The sequence below is a fragment of the Ischnura elegans genome (genome assembly GCF_921293095.1).
Source record: "Ischnura elegans chromosome 13 unlocalized genomic scaffold, ioIscEleg1.1 SUPER_13_unloc_4, whole genome shotgun sequence".
NCBI lineage: Eukaryota > Metazoa > Arthropoda > Insecta > Odonata > Coenagrionidae > Ischnura > Ischnura elegans.
The window spans coordinates 6618647-6634552 of record NW_025791660.1 but is presented as its reverse complement, the minus strand read 5'-3'; the positions used below and the strand labels follow the sequence as shown (position 1 = coordinate 6634552).

At 37.6% G+C, this 15906-nt stretch overlaps 1 protein-coding gene across 4 annotated transcripts in view; it reads right to left on the bottom strand.

Moving 5' to 3' along the window:
- Positions 1-14366, bottom strand: part of LOC124173180 — a 52327-nt gene extending 37961 nt beyond the window's left edge. The window contains exons 1-5 of one of the 4 annotated variants that reach the window (XM_046552699.1): positions 14239-14366; positions 14062-14164; positions 12858-12938; positions 8479-8558; positions 4207-4305 (exon numbers count right to left, since the gene is read on the bottom strand). The gene's annotated coding sequence lies outside the window, so the exon portion shown is untranslated. Of the gene's footprint in view, positions 1-4206; positions 4306-6522; positions 6595-8478; positions 8559-8654; positions 9285-12857; positions 12939-14061; positions 14165-14238 lie in introns of those variants that run through there. The other 3 variants (XM_046552698.1, XM_046552700.1, XM_046552701.1) reach the window with 3 other exon arrangements.
- Between the last annotated feature and the right edge of the window lie 1540 nt (positions 14367-15906).

Below are 15906 nucleotides of genomic sequence, written 5' to 3'. Positions count from 1 at the left end.
TTCCAATGGTGCAAAACATTGGTCTTTCCTTGATATTTTAGAATACATCAGCTCTATCCCTTTCAATTATCGAGAAAATGACATTTTATCGCGAAAATAGTTTTGTGGGTATGCAACCCGCAACACTTAGTCTCATTCTACGCAATGAATGCGATAAGAGACGCGAAATAGAGATGTTTTTCATTAAAAAACATTTAATTCATGTCTGAAGTTGTCAAGGGTAGTCTCTCCTGAACACGGGAGACCACCTTCCTCCATGTCTTCGATCGACGGAAGCAACGGCGGATTTTAGCATATTGATAAAACTCCTGGATCGAGTGAAAAGTATTAAAAGTGAATAAACAAATAAATAATTAAGTAATAAAAGTCAGCAAAAAGGAGCTGAAGGACACTGTAGAATCATTAAAAGTAGTAATCAGTGTGAATTTACCACTTCGTTCCGTCTATTGCTCACTAAATCAAAACATGTATCAAGTATTCAACGATATTGATGCCATAAATGCATGTGTGACAAATCTTAATTCACATCTAACAGGTTACAGTACCATTACCAGGGATAGCAGAGGCTCGAATGACGTCATGCGTCGAAATATCCAAGCTAAGGTTGTATTCGTGGCCAATGTGCTTGAGATCAGGAAGGAGTGAGTGGAAATATGTTTTTATGTGGTCCTATATGGTTTAGAAAACTGGACTATCGGAGAAAGTGACCAGAAAAGAATAGTGGCCTTGGAGACTTGGTGCTGGAGATGAATGCTGAAGACGAATTGGACGGATGGGGCGAGGAATAAGGAGAAAGGAGATTATGTAGTAGGAAGACCACTAGAGATCGCTGTATGCCGAAGAAGAACAAGATGAATTGGCCACGTAGTTAGAAACAGCGGATAATATGTGGGATACATATTGGAAAGAGAAACTGATGGAAAATTGTCCAGACTAATGTATCATGTACTATTTATTATGTTATTGGCATACATTTTTGTTAATTGATGGTGGCTTAATTCTGGTCCTATGGCCTTCGAGAAGACTTAAACCTCCTTCTCTTTTTCATTGTATTAAGATGTAAAAAACAAATGTAGGAGTAATAAATTGTTATTGTTATTATTATTATTACTAAGACATGAGGACAAATATTTTAGTCAGATGAAGAAGGATTCGGGCAAGAAGAGCCCCAAGGAGGTTGAAAATCTTGAGAGATATGGGAATGATGATGAGCTGTAGTGGGCATACTAAACTTAGGATTGAAATACTATGCAGAGATCTATTTATTTACAATCATGAGAAATAGCATTAAAATTTATGTGTTTGATACATCACATCACCGTGAGAATAAGTTTCATAAAGCGCCCCTAATTTTACCTTATTTCTCCGTAACATTTGTATCACTGCTATTCAATTACGCGAGTGGACACTTCTATTAACCCATTAAAATGAACCATAGCACATCCAGAGAACAAGCGGAAAATCCCTTGTTCCAGCATTGGTTTACTTGTGTACGAACGCAAATAATTGAATAAAGAAAATCGATGTATAAAACATATTGAAAAATACTTAACCCAGTGATTGCAATTTTTTACGATGTTATGGTCCATAATTTCATTACGCAATTTCTATAGTTTCGAGATGTTTGTAACATCGACTGAAACACTGATATGTAGGCTTCTTTGTTGATGTTGGCGAACCTAACATTTGTAATATTTATGACTTATACGGTTGATACTATTTATTAGTTGTCTAGTAGAGTTGGGTTGATGCCATCGGGATAAAAGAATGCCCTTTTAAGTTAGAAGGATGATATTTATGCGAAGAAAAAAATTTCCAAATTAATATAATAATTAAGTTGTTAATGCATTAAAATAATCTGTGGAATGCACAACGTAAACATTTATTTCTAACGTCATCGGTAAGCTTCTCGGAGTGATACCTCAAACGCATATTCTATGGAAAAATTATTCACAATATCAGCGGTTATATTTTACTAACAGCTCAGCTGAAAATAAAATTTTACGAGAATAAACTGGTTATTTCTCTGCACTTATAATAGTATTTAATTTTACTACAGCCGATGGACAATTAACAACTACCGTACAAAAGTATACTTTCAAGGATATCCCTACCATTGAATTGGCTAACAGAACACAGAGCTTATACATAAATTGAAGTATCACGGATGATGGGAAAACACCAACGGCAATTACCGGCTAAATACTTGTGATTATGGGAGCATTTTTCACTTAACCCTTTATAACCCAGACTGCTTAAGAGAGAAATCAATTTTCAAGATTTTTAATTGTGAAAAGATGAAAATTTGGCAGTCTATCATAATTATCGAGGTAGATAATTATTTCGTCAACAAAATATGCGCCACAAAATAATATGCAGATTAGATATTTTCTCAAAAGAGCTCAAACTTTATAAGATTTTGATGTTGATTTGAACATTAGGTCATAATGGGTTAATGTAGTTAATTTTTCAGAGCAAAAATTAGCCACTTAAAAATATAAGTCGGAGATTAAGTTCAAAAATTGTCAAACTAATTCGGCGGGACTCTGACCACGCTAAAAACTAAGATACAGCGTCACCAGATAGATAGAATCTCCTTGCTCATTGCAAACAGTGTCAATAGTTATGGAAGGTCGGCCATTTTGTGCAGTGCTATCAAGTCTGTTGGATCTCATTCCACCCCCGTATTGGGCGAATTTCTTCCAGGATAGCATAATCCCACATTGGGTCACACTGTCAACATGCGTCTCAAGCAATATAGGTCAGATTGAATAAGGGATGTATGCGGAAAATCAATTAGTAAATCCAGAATCTGACGATCAATTCGTAAGTCCCAAATGATTGATTGCTTAAGCGATAGATTTTCAAGGACGAAAAGAATGATCACTCATTGACCAATCATTTATAAATCACACAATCATTCCTACCGTTCTTTAATCAACCAATTACTCCGTCACTTTACGTATTCACCACTTTCCTTCAATTAAAAGCCTGGAGTGACAATACAATCGCTCAAAGAGGCCTTGGGTTCTCCCTGGATGAAAGAGGGTACAAGAGATCAGGATCGCAGCTAGGAATTAAGGCTGGGGGAGGGTTTAGGTTCCGGGGTGTTTGGGGGATATGGAATACCCACCAGGATAAGTGGTTGGTGCGAGATTAATTAATTTCGGAATTTTAAGATAAATGGTTCAAAATTGTGATCTTTACAGCTTTCTGAGGGGTAATTTATTAAACCTTACACTATTCTATTTACAATATCAATCCAATTAAGTAAAATGGATTAAACTAAAAAATTTCTCTGAGCTCTGGAGGGGGAAAATATCCCTCAAAAACCACCCCTCGCTGCGCCACTGCATGGGACGTTTGCAGCGAGAGAAAAATGGACGGGGAGGTAGTACACCTATATTGAGGCTATCCTTATCGGAACTCATCTGCAGATTAAAATAAAATGTTCAACAGAAAAAAAGCTCAACAAATTTTCAGAGACCATGTCTAATTTATGCACGAGATAAGCAGCCTTAAATGTCCGCTATTAGCTTCGACCACGCCAAGCCCACGAAACGTATTGCCATTGGCCGACGCCGCGCGACTTGTGAACCTCGTGACAGTGAAATGCTAACAGAATCAGAACACGTATTCATCCGGTGAAATAAGTAGCCAAACGTTTCTCATAATGGCGGAAATGGGCATTAACTATTTAACGGTTTATGGCATAAATCTTCAACCTAATCAATAAAGATGCTTTATATATTTTTAACCTCGGATCAAATTATATCGCTCCGCTGAAAGTCGAGGGAAAGGTTTGCAAGGAAGTGTACAGATACTAGTACTGTGAAATGGTTGCTACGGTGGATGAAAAATTTTAATGATGGATAATAAATTAGTCCATTTGCAGATAATGCCGGAAAAAATGTGGGAACAAAATCGTTGGACAACCTACAGCTAAAAGAAGATAAATGCAATAAAGCAAGAAAAGATTCTAGGTTAATAATATGAGCGATTTTTACTTACTTCAGCCCAATTCCTCCTCGCAAAAATCTTTCAATCTTAATCCATACTAAAACCTTGATGTAACGCAGAGAAAATACTTCTTTAAATATTAATAAGGGAACTTTTCTATTCTCATAATTAATAGCATATAAAGAAGCTCAATGTGAGGGGCATTAAAATATCACAAAATTCGCTTAGTATCAAAATTATACTCACAGTGAAATTGGACCTCGAAAATGAAAAAGGCAGGCTTATTCAGAAGTGGTCTTCTTGCTTGCTGTCTGCAAGGAGCTTCTTAAAAGCGTCTTCTTCGGTCTGAAAGAAAGGGCAGGATAATATCACACTCATTCCTAATACTTCGTATCATCTGCTAAATAATAATAGGTAATCGGAGTGCGGGCGATCGCAGATAGCATAAGATTGACACGTTACCAGAATGGCACGAGACGAGAAATTCGCTGTTGGCGTCTTTTTGGGCGGTGGCTCTAATGTCCACCATTGCCAAACCGAAGGCATTTATCTTGAAAGAGGTGTTGCCTCAGAAAACACAGATTACACTGGACGGATGAAAAGGACGCAATTTTTTCACTTATTTTCTTCACATTTCAGCTGCCATTTCATCCTTCAAAATCTGAAATATCCCAGGTTGATGGAAAAGTATATCAACAGCCGTCCAGTGTAATTGACGAATGGAATCGTATTTAGCACTGTCATTCAATTAAAAGCGTGTCCTGGCATTACGATCTCTCCTGGAGGCCGTGGGTTATCATTGGCAGAGAGACGGTGCTACCCTTAGCGAACAAACTGTAACTGTTGAATTAAACACTAAATTGGGGCCAGTGTTAAAACTAACAGTAACTGTTTACCAGTATTCCATATCCTAACAATAACTTTTAACTCTAACTGTAACTGATAAATCCAACAGTTATTGATGAATTCAGCAGTTGCTGTTGGATTCAACAGTGGTCCATATTAACTTTTGAACATTTCAACAGTTTTTTCGCCAAGGGTAGCCACGAATTCAGCGAGGGAAAAAGGGACAAGTCTTCAGGTTAATAAAAAGGGAATGTTATGGGAAATGTTGGATAAGCTAAATCTCAAATAAAGGAGAAAGGTTGTTGTTGGGTTGAGATGATCCCGGATTTTCATGAGCGGAAATCGGGATACACATAACGCATGCATGTATAACGTATTTGTACAATGCATATATATAGGCTATCCTTAACTTGAAATTATCTGCAGATTAAACTGTGATACTCGATAGGAGAAAGTAGTAAAAATTCTTAATTCGTTTTAAATATTTTAAACATGAAAGGTATGAGTGAAACCAGTTAGAGGTAAATATTAAGAGCTCATATCCGATTTTTACTCGAGATAAGCAGCCAGAAATGTGCGATATGAGCTTCGGCCACACGCAGACCACGAGCCGTATCTCTATTGGCTGACGCCGCGTGACGTGTGAACATCTTAATTGCCTCGTGACTAAAGCTTAGAGATTCAGGGCACGCGTTCATCCCGTGGAATGAGTTGGCAAATGTTTCTCAAAATGGCGGAACCATGCAATCATTTTGTTACGGTTGATTCCAAAAGTCTTCGGGTTAATAAATAGGGAATTTCTATATATTTTTAACTCGGATTAAATAATACCGCTCCGCTAAAAATCGAGGAAAAATATGCAAGAGCATGGGTATTAGTACTGTGAGCAAATTGTTATGGTGGATGAATAATGTGAATAATAAATGCTCAATTCGTCTACTTGCAGATAATGCCGGGAAAGTTATGGGAAATGTTGGATAAGCTAAATCTCAAAGAAAGGAGAAAGATTGTTGCTTGGTTGAGATGATCCCGGATTTTCATGAGCGGAAATCGTGATATACACAACGTATGCATAAACGAGAAAAGAAAATTTTTTTCCTACGATTGCATTGAAATGCATAATACGTTTGGATCTTGCTAACTTTCTTGTGAACTGCTTTGTGGGAATATTTATGGTTGTCCCCATTTAAAAGTTCATATTTAATCGATATAGTGATAAAATTGCATTTTAATCAACATATTTCATCCATTATGTCTAAAGGATGATGCAAAGGCATTCCTTAAAATTCCTTACTAAGCTTCGAAGATGATTCCTGGATCCTGCTAGGACATTCGCTGTGTTACTGGAAGATAGGTCGTCATTCCATGGTTGGAAGCACTACATTCGCGGGCAAGACTTAATTCACCAGGAAGGCAAATGCAACGAAGCAAGAAAATATTCAAGGGGACAAATGGGAGGGATATATCGGTATCTTCTTTTCAAAATAGAAAGATATTGGGATTGAGGAGAAACAGATCATGACTCACTACAGCCCAATTCATCCTCTCCGATGTTATTCAATATTTGTACATAAAACTTTTAAAACTCAGAGGGTCTCCTTCTTTAAATTTTAATAAGGGAACTTTCCTATTCTCCTAATTAATGGCATATAGTAATCACAGAGGCAGGAATATTAGAGTATTACAGAGTTCACATAGTATCGGTATTATACTCACAGTTAAAATTGGATCTAGCAAATTAAAAGCAAGGCTTATTCAGAAGTTGCCTTCTAGCTCACTGTCCCCAAGATACGTCTTCAAGGTACGTCTTAATGGCGTCGTCTTTGGTCAGAAAGTAAGTGCAGGATTACCTCACACTCGTTCACAAAACTGCGTTTTATCTGCTGTTTATCTAAAGGTACTCGAAATAACGGCAATCGAAGATAGAATGATATTCACACGTTATCAGCATGGCGTCAGACGATAAATTCGTTTTCGGCGACTTTAGTGGCAGTGGGTCTAAGGTCCACAATTTCCAAACCGAAGGAATATTCCTTGGAAGAGGTTTGGACGAAGCAAACACAGATAATTGACATGTTATCTCGGAAGGATTTATAGGAGCAAAAAATTGGTGCAGTGATGAAAATGGATTCGATGAATTGCAAGCTTGAGGTGACTACGAGACTTCTAAAAATAACAATTGTCGGTTTGAGCCCTAACAAATGACTGCTATGAATGATAGTCCAGAACAATATTCTTGCGTTTATCTTTTAATAAAGATCAATTTTTGTCACGAGGTGAATCTAAGGGGCTTAGATAGGGTAAGATAGCTGCTAATTGACGGATGTGAATAAAGGATTTTTTCTAACTCAATGACGTTCTTTCATCTTGCTTAACCAGAGATACAGATGGTCATACGAAGTATTTATTTATTTATCTATCATGTTTTATGTTCGCCCAGCATACAAATAATTATATGGTGAACAATTCAATAATTTAACTAGAGAAAACAAAATTGAAAATAATTTGGTCACAGCCGCAAAAATAGTGACAATCATGATAAAAAACGCTGAAAATATTAATTATGTACTATCACAGTCGCGAAACATATTTTTAACATCTTTAAAAAATAAGTCTTTCTTTTAAACAAGTCTGGATTGTTGAAATTTTTATAATACAGGGTGGTATCCAGAAGTAGAAGGATTGATTTTTTCCGCACGGGCGGAAAGATTGAGGGGGGTCTGCAAGATTGCATATTGTGGTGGGGAGTCTTGGGAACAATTTTCGACATACGGCAGTCGCCTGCAGGCATTAGTTGAGTGTGGACAACTGTTTTAGTGACCTCCTGTTTAGACGCCTCGTCGTTATTTGCGATGGATCAAAATTTAGAGCAGCAGTACGCCATCAAGTTTTGCTGCAAAATTCGAAAATCGGCAACCAAAACCAAGAAAATGCTCACGCAGGCCTATAAGGATGATACCATGAGCCATTCCTCGATATTTGAGTGGTACAAGTTGTTTCGGGATGGCAGGGAGCTCGTCGAGGACGACCGACGCGCCGAGCGTCCGTCAACCTCGAAATCGAAAGTGAAATCGATGTTGATTGCATTTTTCGACCGTTTTGGAATTGTCCATAAGGAGTTTGTACCTCCTGGACATTCTGTAAACGCAAGATTTAACGCGGAAGTGCCGCGAAATCGGATCACACGCGTGCGACCAGACCTGTGGGGCATCGGAAGCTCCACCACAACAATGCACCGTGCCACGGCGCGTGGATTGTGAGGGATATCCTGGCCAAATTCGGCGTTTCCACGTTGCCTCAATCCCCTTTACAGCCCTGATGTGGCACCACCGAACTTCTTCCTGTACCCCAGGATCAAGAGGCAGCTCAAGGGGTATCGTTTCGACTCGGCGGAAGCGGTCCAAGCGGCGACGACGAGGGCGCTGAACAGCATTCCGGAGGACGACTTCCAGAAGGCCTTCACGACGTGGAAGACTCGCTACCAGAAGTGTGTGGATGCCCAAAGGGCCGGTTTTGAAGAGTATTGAGTCGGTATATCAAAATGTTGAATAAATTAATTTAAAAAAAATCAGTCCTACTACTTCTGGATACCACCCTGTATAAAAAAGGCAATCACGCTAATCTGCATAATTCGAAAAAAAGCGTAGCTTAAATTCGTTTGCAATTACTTACCCAATAGAAAAGGCAACCCGTTAGATATCGGTATTTACTCCTTCCTTGGCTCTTCTATTCCCAATGCAGAAAAGGCGACTCTGAAGCGTAAAATAAATTACTTCCGTTACTGACATGAGAAAATTATTACACTCTCATGAAGCAAACCTCATCTTTAAATGCTTTTTTAAACTTACAGAAATCTTAATCCAAAACGACGGAAAAATACTTCTAAGATAACAGGATTTGAACCACAAGATGGCGGATCAGTTCCCCAGACGCAACTCGAACGAGATGTGCTCGTCCGTTGGCTCAGGAAGAGACCTTTATACCCACACACAGCGGACTTATCTAATCTTTAGTGCCTTATAAAAAATGGAGGCGAAGAGATTGCCAATGAACGATGGTGGCATGTCAACGCTTGGGCAAAAATAATTGCAATTCTCTTGACTGAACATAGTGGATAAGAAAGATAAATATCACTTTAAACGTTTTTCCTTCGGATTGATTGTGATCTATTGAGATATTTTTGATACATGGGATCACGAGATGAAGATGAAGGAATCAGAGCTTCCCAATTACTCCATAGGAGTCTCGGCTTGGCAACTGAAAAATTGAAATCCGTCTTTGAAGATTGATGACGTAATTTCGCTAGCTTGCTGCGCCGTCGCAGAAGAATGTATTCGTGTTGTAATTAGGTCTGCGTTTAAAGTGATGGCACTTCCCAATGCAATATTACGACCTTTTAGTTTTATTTTCTAACTCGATATGTTTATGTTTAGAAAAGATACGAAATATCTAAAATTAAAACTTCAAATAATAGTGACTAATAAAATTAGCCACTCCTGAATAATTGTATACCTAAGCTTCCAAAAAAGAAACACCAATTCAAAATCGCATGCTTACTGCCGCCTTCACGCAGAGAAAATCAGACGCGGTCAAATTTTTCTGAGACGACGCACCGAGCTGGCGAGATAGCGTCATCATTTCTCTAATGCAGTCTCTGATTGGCTCGCCAGCCGCGGCGTAAATGCAACGCCAAACTGTGAAGGCATCCTTAATTGAAGATATTATATATTTGACATGGCTGAGCCTAGCTGTTTAGTAAAATAAAAGTTTAATACAGTAAATTTTTACAATAACAGGCAAGTGTCGAAAAAGAACCGAATGCCATCCGTAGATGCCTTCTCCACTCTTCTATTGTTTTGATAAACACTCGGTGTCTCCTGTGACTGTTCGCTCGCCTCCAACACCCTCCATTGTTTGCGGGAAGCCGTGCGAGTCGATTGCTCTTTCCCTACAGCCGTCGCCGTCTCTCGTCTTTTGTGGTGCTTTGATTTGTGTTTCAGATACATTTGATGCGCTGTGACATCCTCATACTATAGCCATCGTGCTTCTAATTAACAAAATCAAGAAATATTGACGAAGATCTCTAAAATTAGCCCCTGTTATATACCGCGCGGTGTACCAAGTGAAACTTTTCCACCCCTTCAGCGGAAGTGATTTCAAAACAGAGCACTAAAATGGGGACAAAAATATGCAAACAAATGTAAAGCGAACAGTTTTGCCTTTTGTTGTAAGAGTGAGAAAGAACGTAGGTGAATTTTGAAATTCTTATCTTGTTCAATATTCAAATGTTTTTCTATATTTATTTTTGAGTTTATTTTTTTCGTTAGAGCGAACATTTTTTGTTCGAAATTCATGGCCAGTTGTGGCTAGAATTGTTTCTTTTAAAGCAAAATATTAAATTGAAACTAAATAATCATACAAGTCGAAGAGTAAATACTTAAAAACCATCCTAAAAATGGTTTTGCCATGCAATCTGTGATAGGTGAAAAAACTAAAGGGAGAACAACTCTTGTTCCAAGAAAAAACTACTTTATCTGAATAATTTGCAACTCGATATTTCACGAATGCGTACGTGACCGAAGACACGATCGTTAAGAAATAAAATCTTGTTTTTTTTCTGTTATCACCAAATGACTCAATGATATCTTTTTGATCCATTTCAATTTCTTTTCACGTGCTTTGGGACGAGAGGTAAGTGGTCACGCACACAGAATTTAGTCTAAAGAAGATGATCGCTTATTTCAACGTAAGATCGAAAGCGGTTGGAGTGGGAGATAAGAGGTGGACAGCAGGAGAATACAAATAAGATAAGAGATAAACACTATGGGGATAAGCAGAGCGACGGCGCATTCCCGAAGGATTGAATCTTGCGAAAGGGGGTCTCCAAGGCAGAGAGGCCTGGCGAGAGGGGAGGTCTGGGGGGTCCGGACACCCCCCCAAATATGGGAACATAAATACTCACCTCCATCAAAGAAAACAAAATATTGAAGAGTAAATAATTTTAAAAAAGATTTCTTTGAAAAAATGAAGTTTTTTTAAAAATGAAAAATATTAAAATTAGTTCAAAACCTTCTGTTTAGTACCCCATCACAAAAAAAAGAATTTCTCCTGGTTTTGGATGCCCCCGAGCGATATTCCCAACAAAACGCCGACAAAATGTCATTTGATTGTCATAATTGACAGTGGTAATAGCTAATCCCACATATCTGCTATAAATTACTTGTATTCAGCAGCATTCACATGTCTAAGTACGTATTTTTCAGCGATTTTCTTTCTAACGAAACTTCTATAAAACGTTAAGACTCATTTGGTTCTTTGAATTGAAGGATTTTTTGCACTTTCCTAATGTGGGGTGGCTCCTAACGGTTGGTCACTACCTAGTCTCAATATCTAGAGGTAGCGTTCTGAATCCTTCAGATTCAGGCATAAAGAAAAGCCATTAATTAATCTTAAAGAAAGCTTAACGCCGGATTAACTACATATCAATGTTCATTGGAAAAATGCTATTTATTAAAGGAATTATTACCGCTCGCTTTTGCAAAGTTAAAAATGCACCGAAAAATATCGAGCCCGTAGGGTCGTAATTATGTACTCCTCCAGACGATAGTCCGTAATGTTCTATCCAAGCAGTGACTATTGGAAGAAATCTTGTTCTGAGTCGTAATAAAAAGAGTATAATAGAGACTTATCCGTTATCAAATCTTGATTACATTTGAGACGCTAATGGGACGTATCTCTGAAGCAAACAGGAAACATTACTTAAAGTTTCGATAACGTTTATCGATCGTAAGAAGTCATTGAGGATGATATTCGAGCCCATCTTCAAAATTCTTATCGCTCTGCACGCATTTCAACTCTCGCGGCTAAACTCAGCGTCCAAAGAAAAATGGAGAAGCATTGAGGTCATGAATCTCTCCATTTGCGATATCTTATCTCCGCCTCACATTGACTGTGCCTTCACCTGTATTTGTCACTTCGGAGGAAAGGACTCCCAACATCTATCTATCGCAAAAGCCGCTTTAGAGAAACAATGGAAAAAAATATCCATCGCAAGTTGAAGCACTGAGCTATGTGTGTTCACTTTTAGACAATATGGGAAATAGATTTACAAATCGCGTACATTTAATTGAACATTAATTCCCTTGATTATTCCTTTATCTTAAGAGATAATTGTTGTACTGATAACTGAAGAAATCAAACCCATTTCAGATTTCAGAGGGAATTTTCAGCATTAAAATTCAATGATTTTCATAAAATTTGTCTTTCAGTATTTCATTGGATGTAGCGATATACGCTTGGTAGGAGCTTACTTTGACTGTACAAATATTTAAATACCAGTTATCAATATACTCATATTTTATAGCATTGTGCTCAGAATGAAAGTGCACAGGAAGAGTTGTCCCAACAATATTAATTTAGGTATTTATAGACACAAATTTGTCTTTTGTGTTTTTTACCTTATAATATTATAAACGAAATTCAAATCTGCCTATTTTCATAATATGTGACCCCACCTAGTCGCGTAATTTAAAATATGTTCTGTCAATGTACTTAAAATGTGCGGTAAATTTGTCGAACGGAAGGGAACAAATGCTTCGAATGTCAACGAAGAATATTTATTCGAAAAAGGCTATTCGTGCTTCCAGCCGGGAGGTCTCCCTCCATTTTGCCAGGAGTACCATTTATTTTAAACAAAAGCAGTAAATAATCGGTTCATAAGAACTGGCTTATGCCGGCCTCTGATTGAGGTAGTTAAAAATCTATTTTCAACATATTATTTTTCGATAGCACTACGTCTCGTGGAAAAGGAATTGGTGGATTTCATTTTAAAAAAGAGTTTCGTAGTAGTGTGTGCAAAAAACGTTTTTAGGATAAAACAAGAGACGTATTTACTATCCATTGTTACCATACATTACGTTCAAACTCAGTTGGTCGATTGTATTAGATAAAATCTTGCTCTTGAATGGCATGCTTATTTTAAGTAAGACAATCACGCATTAATTGGTAAATCATAAAAAAAGCGTGGATTAAATGCGTTTGCATGTACTTACCCAATAGGTTTAAGCAATCTGGTTGAAATCGATATTCGCTCCTTCCTCAGCTCTCCTATTCCCAATGCAGGGAAGGCAATCCTGAAACGTAAAATAAATTACTTATGTTGCTGACATGGGAAATTTTTGATACTCGTATGAAGCAAACCTCTTCCTTCAATACCTTTTCTAAGCTAACAGGAATCTCAATCCCAAATGATGGAAAAATACTTAAAAATAACAGGTGTTGAAGAAAAAATGGCGTATCAATGTGTCACATGCTACTCGCTTGAGATCTACTCATCCTGCGGCTTAGGAAGAGGCCTTTACACCCACAGAGAATGAGCTTATCTAATCTATAGTCCCTCATTAAAAATTGAAGTGTAGGGATTGCCAATTCACGACACTGCCAGTCATCGCTTGGACGAAAGTAATTACAATCCCCTCGACTGAACTTAATGGATAAGAAGGACATATATCACCTTTTACTATTTATATTTGGATGGATTGCGTTTTTATGAGATATTATTGAGAAATGGGATCACGAGATGAAGATGAATGTAATGGATTCTAAGCTGAACACACACTGGCTAGCTTCTACCCCCACGGTCAATCCAGATACGAAAGCTGATAGGCGTTGTGCTCACAATCAAACAGTGAAGCGAACAAATGCCCAAGAACTGCAAACGCATCTTCTTTAGGTCAACGATTTAAATCAAAACCAAAGAAATTTTTATCAAATAACTGCATTTAGTAGTGAAAAAACATAAACGGTAGTAAAAAATTATAAATAGGTACTTATTTGTCGATATTGCCTGTATAAATCGAAACTCCATCTGGCACAAAAGTAAAAAACAATTGACTAATTAAGATCTCAGAGTAAGATGGTCCAAACCGCCCACAAGCTATTTTTACTAACGTTGCAATTACTTCTTGCCCCATGAATAAAAAATGAATATTTCGTTTAAATAGAGTTTTGAAATACCGCATTAAGTCTGTTAACCTTCGAACAAGTATGTAATACACGGTGGCAAAAAACTTTCTATAGATATAACACATGAAACATTTGCTCAACATTCTTATCATAAATTACCTTCAAACTCTGTTAATCGATTGTATTAGATTTAATCTTGTATTTGAAAGGCATTCTTATATAAAAAGGCTATCACGCTATTTCGCATAATTTGAAAAAATTTTGAGATTAAATTCGTTAGAAATTACTTACCCAATAGAAAAGGCAACCCGTTAGATATCGGTATTCGCTCCTTCCTCGGCTCTCCTATTCCCAATGCAGAAAAGGCAATCCTGAAACGTCAAATAAATGACTTCTGTTACTGACATGAGAAAGCTATTTCACTCTCATGAAGCAAACCTCTTCTTTCAATGCCTTTTTTAAACTTACAGAAATTTTAATCCAAAACGATGGTCAAATACTTCTAAGATAACAGGATTTGAACTACAAGATGGCGGATCAGTTCCCCAGACGCAACTCGAACGAGATATGCTCATCCTTTGGCTCAGGAAGAGGTCTTTATACCCACAGACTGCGGGCTTATCTAATCTTTAGTGCCTCATAAAAAATGGAGGTGAAGGGATTGCCAATGATCGATGGTGCCAGTGAACGCTCGGGCGAACATAAATTCGACTGAACTTAGTGGATAAGAAGGATAGCTATCACTTTTGACATTTTTTCTCCGGATTGGTTGTGAGCTTTTGCAAGATTTTTGATATATGGGATCACGAGATGAAGATAAAGGAATCGAAGCTTCCCAATCACTCCATAGAAGGTGCGGCTTGGCAACTGAAAAATTGAAATTTGACTTTGAAAATTGATGACGTATTTTCGCCAGCACGCTGCGCTGTCACAGAAAAATGTATTCGCGTTGAATAATCTCCGCGTTTCGGCAGCAGCGCACAGGCGGTTGCGCATTGGTTGTCGTTTATGGGAAGCTTAGGTATGATGGAAGCAGGCATGCAGGAGTAGCTGAATTAGTAGTGATGATTGCCAATAGTTTCATCATTCAATATTACATTGAAGTTTTAATCATAAAAAACTCGAATATTTTCTCAACATAAGACAAGTGTTAAGCTCTAAATTAGACCAAAATCACATAAGAATTGAATGGAATTACCATAACACACATCCGTCATCGGTATTACCAGCTGAACACAGTGTGAGAGCTCCTTGTTAGTGACTACGGTCTCTTAAATACCAATTTATATAATATAACTGTACCCTCATGATTGCGGAAGTTGAAGCAATTTGGGTAACTTGGCTGCGCCTAGTTGTTTTAGCAATGATGATCCCAAATAAATTTTTCTGATACCATTTCACGTTACTCATTTTCACTATCTGTACGTTATTTTCTATTTTTCATGTAGTTAGATTTAGGAGATAGAATGTTGCCATAATAATGCATAAGCAAGTGCCATCACTGATGATACATGATTTACTACTATAATCGACACTTCTAATTTTAACGCAATCAACAGCAAGGAAGTAAATTTTGAGGAATGATGTGTCGCGAAAATATAAAAACAACATTCATATCGAAATCGTGAATCAACCTGTTCCCGGGCCAATGTTAAGGAGCCAACGACTCTCGCATTTCATTTCTTTTCGCAATTCAGAGCTGTCAAGGGCAATATTTGCCGATGGGGCTAGAGCTTTCGTCGCGTCGACGCAACGCAATGCTGTGAAGGCATCCTAGTCATCTGTACAATGTACAGTGTACATGCATACTAATTATGGATGTCTAATTAGAGTTTTCCTATTGTGATCACTAACATTGCTGTAATCAATGCAAGAATTCATTTAAAAAATGCAAAATGCTTAAAAATGTCATTAATTCTTTCAGAAGAGTTAATTATTGAAATACAAAAGAAATGTTATATTTAAAAACACTGGTAACTCAATGAATTGACCATGGACTTGCGCAAAGGTGGGATTAGAATGTTTATTTTAGTGACGTCAAATAACGCATAACCAAATTAAAACACAATGAATAGCCCAGTGACCAGGGCGGGCACATGTTGAGTTTTGTCTCAAATTTTATCCTACTCGTAAGAC